The following is a 7,277-nucleotide window of genomic DNA, read 5'->3' on the forward strand; positions in this document are numbered from 1 at the left end:
GATCTTATGATTTTTTCATTAGTGCGGATATAGAGATCGAGGAAGCCTTCGAATAACCAGCTTGAACCCATTGCTTAATCTTGCTCATGAAAATATGGAGATTTTTCCTTATGAAGGAACGAACTAGATTGCCCTTTGATAATTTGCCCTTTTATAATAAAGTGATGGATAAAACTGCCATTAAAAAGCTTATTAGCATATTAATAGATCACTTCGGAATGACATATACATCACATATCTTGGATCAACTCAAGACTTCGAGTTTTCAACAAGCTACCGATACAACTATTTCATTATGAATTGATGATCTTTTAACAGCATCTTCCAAAGGATGGCTCGTCCAAGATGCGGAGCAACAAGGTTCTGTTTCGGAGAAACAGAATCATTATGGAATGTACACGCAGTGGAAAAATTATGTCAATCGATTGAGATATGGTATGCTACCAATGAATATTTGAGAAAAGAAATGAATCCGAATTTTAGCATGACTGATCCCTTAAATCCAGTACATGTGATGTCCTTCTCAGGAACTAGGGGAAGTACATCTCATGTTTACCAATTAGTAGGTATGAGAGGATTAATGTCAGATCCTCAAGGAAAAATCATCGATCTACCCATTCGACGAAATTTACGTGAAGGGCTCTCTTTAACGGAATATATTATTTCCTATTATGGGGCTCGTAAAGGAGTTGTGGATACTGCTGTACGAACAGCAGATGCTGGATACCTCACACGTAGACTCGTTGAAGTAGTTCAACACATTGTAGTACGTAGAACAGATTGTGGCACTTTCCAAGGTATTTTCGTAAGTCCCATTCGAGGTCGAGAGAGGGACAGAAATGAAATTGTTGTACGAACACAAATACTGATTGGCCGTGTGCTAGAAGACGGTTTATATATAAATAGGAGATGCATTGCCACGCGCAATCAGGATATTGGAGTTGGACTTGCCAATCAATTAATAAACCTTCGAACACAACCAATATATATATACGAACCCCCTTTACTTGCAAGAGTATATCTCGGATTTGTCAATTATGTTATGGTCGGAGTACTACTCATAGTCACTTGATTGAATTAGGAGAAGCAGTAGGTATTATTGTGGGCCAATCCATTGGAGAACCAGGAACTCAAATAACACTAAGGACTTTTCATACCGGGGGGGTATTTACTGGTGATATTGCAGAACATATACGAGCCCCTTCCAATGGAATGATTGAATTCAATGAAAATTTGGTTTATCCCACACGTACACGTAATGGACATCCTGCTTATCTATGTCATAATAACTTATCCATTACTATTGATGGTTAGGATCAAGTACAGAACTTAACCATTCCGCCACAAAGTTTGCTTTCGGTTCAGAATGATCAATATGTGGAATCAGAACAACTTATTGCCGAGGTTCGTGCTAGAACATCTTCCTTCAAGGAAAAAGTTCGCAAAAATATATATTCTGACTTAGAAGGAGAAATGCACTGGAGTACCAATGTGTGTCATGCACCTGAATATGTACAGGGTAATTTTCATCCTATACTCAGGACGGGTTATCTATGGATATTATCGGGAGGTATATACAGATCCCGTGTAGTACCCTTTCCATTTCATAAGTATCAGGATCAAGTATATGTTCAACCTTTTGTTGCCAAACATCAATCACTTTCCGATTCTTACGTGGATTAAGTGGAACATAGATCAGGTGACTCAAATTGCTATGAGAAGGAAGAACAAATCTTCAGTTATTCAGAAACTGAAACTGATCAGACCATATCCAACAAGCATCGAGACTCTATTTATGTCTTTTACCCTAATAATTACAATATTAAGGGGAAAAAGCAAATGAATCGATTCATCGTCTCATTGCAGTGTGATAAAGAATGGGAAAAAAGAATAATACCTTGTCCTCATGCGATTCTTAGAATACCCAAAAGTGGTATTCTACAGAGAAATTCCATTTTTGGATATTCTAACGTAGAACATGGAATACGTGATGGGTCGAATATGACAACATAGCTTTCCCTAGATTTATCGAGGGAAGGGGACAACTTGCAGATTCAAATTAGCTATTCTATTTCGTATGAAGACGGTGAACGAATCCAAGTAATGAGTGATATAAGTATTCCATTGGTTCGAACTTGTATAGGATTTGATTGGGAGCAAATAGATTCTATAGAATCTGAGGCTTATGTTTCTCTTATTTCAGTAAGAACAAATAAGATCGTTAACAATATGGTTCAAATTAGCTTGATGAAATACCCCCCTTTTTTCATCGGGAGAAGGGACAATAAAACAAGTCCAAATTTGATGTTCCATAACAATTTGGACCACACTAATCTTTTATCTTCCAATGGGGCGAGTCAATTAATTAGTAAGCATCAAGGAACTATTTGTTCATTATCTAATGGGGAAGAAGACAGTGGATCTTTTATGGTTCTATCACCATCCAACTATTTTCGAATCGTTCTATTCAATGATTCTAAATGTTATGATACGGGAAATCAATCAAATAGAAAGGATCCTATGAGAAAAATCATTGAATTTTCAGGTCTCTTGGGTAATTTACATAGTATAACCAACCGTTTTCCATCCTCCCATTTTCTAACTTATAAAAAAGTATTATCAAAGAAACATTCCATTTTCCACAATTCTTTCAATACTTTCCAAGTACCTAAATATTATTTCATGGACGAAAATATGATAATTTATCATTTAGATCCGTGCAGGAACATCATTTCCAATCTATTGGGTCCAAATTGGTGCTCTTCCTCATCCAAATCCGAATTCTGCGAAAAAACATTTCCAGTAGTTAGTCTTGGACAATTGATTCCTGAAAGTGTATGGATATCCGAGGATGAACCACTCCCCGAATCTGGTCAAATTATAGCAGTTGATGAGGAATCTTTAGTCATTAGATCAGCTAAACCTTATTTGGCTACTCGAAAAGCGACTGTCCATAGTCATTATGGAGAAATTCTTGACAAAGGAGATACATTGATAACATTGATATATGAAAGGTTCAAATCTAGTGATATAATTCAAGGTCTTCCTAAAGTTGAACAATTGTCAGAAGCCCGTTTGAATAATTCAATATCGATGAATCTGAAAGAAAGTTTTGAAAATTGGACCGGAGATATGACAAGATTTCTTGGAAGTCTTTGGGGGTTATTCATAAGCGCTAGGATAACTATGGAACAAAGTCAGATTCATTTGGTCAATCAGATTCAAAAATTTTACCGATCCCAAGAGGTACGAATTGGTGATAATCATATAGAGGTTATTGTACGCCAAATGACATCAAAAGTCTTAATTTCAGAAGATGGAATGGCTAATGTTTTTTCATCGGGGGAACTCATTGTATTATCACGAGCACAGAGAATGGATCGTGCTCTGGAAGAGGCAATCTACTATCAAACCATGTTATTAGGAATAACAAGGGCATCTCTGAATACTCAAAGTTTTATATCCGAAGCGAGTTTCCAAGAAACTGCTCGGGTCTTAGCTAAAGCTGCTCTACAAGGTCGCATCGATTGGTTGAAAGGCTTGAAGGAAAATGTTATTCTCGGGGGGATGATACCTGCCGGTACTGGGCAACATATTCACCGTTCAGGGAAACGAAACGGAATAGATCCAAGAATAGGGAATAGGAATCTATTTAGCAACAAAGTGAAGGACATTTTATTTCATCATGACAAAGTAGATTTTTTTTCCTTTCAAGACAATTCTTACAAATATCACAATATATTAAAACAGCAATTAAAATAGTCTTGAGAAATAGTCTTGAGAAATAGATTTCTTGTTATGTTCATGAATATCTCTTCTATAATAGGAAGAATATCAAATATTCTATGAGTGAGAACGTTTCTATCACGTACTAGACAGACAGGCAATCTTTGAGATGTAATTGATTCCGTTGGAATAATTAGATATTACGATACATTTTATTTCGCTATTTTGGGGAGGAAAGCGAACGAGAATGAGCAGAAGATATTGGAACATTGATTTGGAAGAGATGATGGAAGCAAGAGTTCATTTAGGGCACAAAACTAGGAAATGGAACCCTAATATGGCACCTTACATTTTTACAGAGCATAAAGATACTCATATTATAAATCTGGTTAAAACTGCTCGTTCTTTATCAGAAGCTTGTGATTTGTTGTTTGATATAGCAAGTAGAGGAAAACAATTCCTGATAGTCGGTACGAAATATCAAGCAACTGATTTAGTAGCATCAGCTGCTACAGAAGCTCGATGTCATTATGTAAATAGAAAATGGCTTGGTGGTATGTTAACTAATTGGTCTACTACAGAGACGAGACTTCAGAAGTTCAAGGATTTAAAAAAAGAACAAGATACGGGACGATTCAATCAACTTCCAAAAAAAGAAGCAGCTATGCTCAAGAGACAATTAGACCAATTGCAGAAATATCTAGGTGGGATTAGATATATGACAAGCTTACCCGATATTGCTATAATTACCAATCAACGAGAAGAATCCATTGCTCTTGGGGAATGTAGAACTTTGGGTATTCCGACAATTTTCTTGGTTGATACAGATTGTGATCTAGATCTCGTGGATATCCAAATTCCAACCAATGATGATGGTGTAGCTTCAATCCAATTGATCCTGAACAGATTAACGTCAGCAATTTGCGAAGGAAGGGCATTAAGGTCATTATAGCTATATGAAGGGCTAATAGAAAGTAAAAAAAAAAAATAAAAAAAACGGGGGGGGAGGACCTGAGGATTTACTGAGTTGGCTGCTATTCCATCCAAGATCTCATAAGAGGGAATTTCATTTATTGATTTGGTTGGCTGCTCCAAATTGAAAAATATTCTTAATGGAATACCCTTTTTATTATCTTGTGACATCAAAAATTCTGATGAGAGTGAAGTAATTGAGGAATCTCTCATTTGACAAAAATAATTTATTTTCTTCTTTAAGTTCATATTTACAAGGGGGTAATATGGATATGGATATTGTATGATCTCCTATTAGCACACTGAATCATATCTATGAGATATCCGGTGTGGAGGTGGGTCAACATTTTTATTGGAAAATAGGGGGGTTTCAAGTTCATGGATAGGTACTTCTAACTTCTTGGGTTGTAATTGCTGTCTTATTAGGTTCAGCTACCATAGTTGTTCGAGATCCACAAACCATTCCTACCGGTGGTCAAAATTTTGTTGAATATATTCTCGAATTTTTTCAGGACTTGACCAGAACTCAGATTGGGGAGGAAGAATATGGTCCCTGGGTTCCCTTTATTGGAACTATGTTTCTATTTATCTTTGTTTCTAACTGGTCAGGTGCTCTTCTTCCTTGGGGAATTCTAAAATTACCTCAGGGGGAGTTAGCCGCACCTACAAATGATATTAATACTACGGTTGCTCTAGCTTTACTTACGTCAGTAGCATATTTCTATGCAGGTCTTACAAAGAAGGGGTTAGGTTATTTTGGTAAATATATTCAACCAACCCCAATACTTTTACCAATTAACATCTTAGAAGATTTTACAAAACCTTTATCACTTAGTTTTCGACTTTTTGGAAATATATTAGCTGACGAATTGGTAGTTGCTGTTCTTGTTTCTCCGGTACCTTTAATAGTTCCTATACCTGTAATGTTCCTGGGATTATTTACGAGTGGTATTCAAGCTCTGATCTTTGCAACTCTAGCTGCAGCTTATATAGGTGAATCCATGGAGGGTCATCATTAAATCACTGTCCAATCAGACAGAATATTTTCTAAGTATCGTACCAACGCATGACTTGATATGTATGGTAGAAGCAAATCATATTTCTTAGTAAAAAGAGCTTGGTAACAAGATTTAAGATCAGTTAACTACTTCTGTCCATTAGATCTCCAGATAGAGTGGATCTGATTGGTCCATTTGTATAGAAATATGATAATAGGATCGAACAGGTTCACTAATCGGAGTTGTTTGAGTAAAGAATGTACCGACATAGAACGATTAAATTTTTGTTCCCATTAAGGGGAGGATTTTTTCGAACGTGTTTACTTTGTATATAGTTCGTTTCATATATTAATCCATTTATATTGATTATAAGCCTTATAGATTATATGGATTAATATCACATCTATAGATGTGATATATAATGACTTATAGGCTCTTACGCAGTCTATTCTCTCTCCGTTATAAGAATTCATATGCCCAATAAAATGGAATCTTTATTTTGAATATTATGAAGAATAAATCTTTTTATGATGAAATATTTGCATAAGGGATACCCTATTCGTTGATATTATCACTTTGATATCATCAATAAATATTTTTGTTCTTAGTTGTTCGGAAGAAATCGTTCCATAATTTTACCATTGGTGAACACTCAATAGATGAAACTGTCGTATTATCAACTATTTCCCAACCTTAGTAAGAGGAGATTACCATGGATCCCTTAATTTCTGCTGCTTCCGTTATTGCTGCTGGATTATCTGTAGGGCTTGCTTCCATTGGACCTGGCGTTGGCCAGGGCACTGCTGCGGGCCAAGCTGTAGAAGGTATTGCGAGACAACCAGAAGCAGAAGGTAAAATACGAGGTACCTTACTGCTAAGTTTAGCTTTTATGGAAGCTTTAACTATTTATGGACTAGTTGTGGCCCTAGCGCTTCTATTTGCGAATCCCTTTGTTTAATCCTGAAAAAAAAGATCCCTACACCTCGTCATTACATTAGTATTTCTCCAATAATTTACTTGTTAAACTGCAGGAGAGGCTGATCTGAATAATTAGCAAATGAATTATTCTTCCTATAACTATACTTCGGTCGGAAAGATTCATGACGCGTGCGGCAGGGAAGGGAGTGGATAGGGCAAGCAAATTCTTTTTATCCTTATAAAAGACCTGGGACTAAGTTAAGTATCCCAAATATTATTATCCAGAACTAGATAGGATCAAATAAGAAAATAACAAAATTCTGTAGAACATATCCTTATCTATGAGGGGAGAGCGTATGAAAAATGTAATTGATCCTTTCATTTCCTTGAGTTATTGGCCTTCCGCTGGGGGTTTCGGATCAAATACCAATATTTTAGAAACAAATATAACAAATTCAAGTGTGGTGCTTAGTGTACTGATCTATTTTAGAAAGGGAGTGTGTGCAAGTTGTACATTCGAATAATATGGCTGGGCCCAACCAGCTGCACTTTGGAGATAGAAAAGTGCATAATCTCAACGAATTACTTTCGAATGGGGAATAGCGAAGAACTATAGCATTTCGTAATTGATTGGGAAATGAACTCTTAGTTTATAACAACCAA

This window comes from Pinus tabuliformis, chromosome 3_2, assembly GCF_031772625.1.
Source record: "Pinus tabuliformis cultivar Carrire ecotype Pingquan chromosome 3_2, CPIR1, whole genome shotgun sequence".
In the NCBI taxonomy this organism is placed as follows: Eukaryota; Viridiplantae; Streptophyta; class Pinopsida; order Pinales; family Pinaceae; genus Pinus; species Pinus tabuliformis.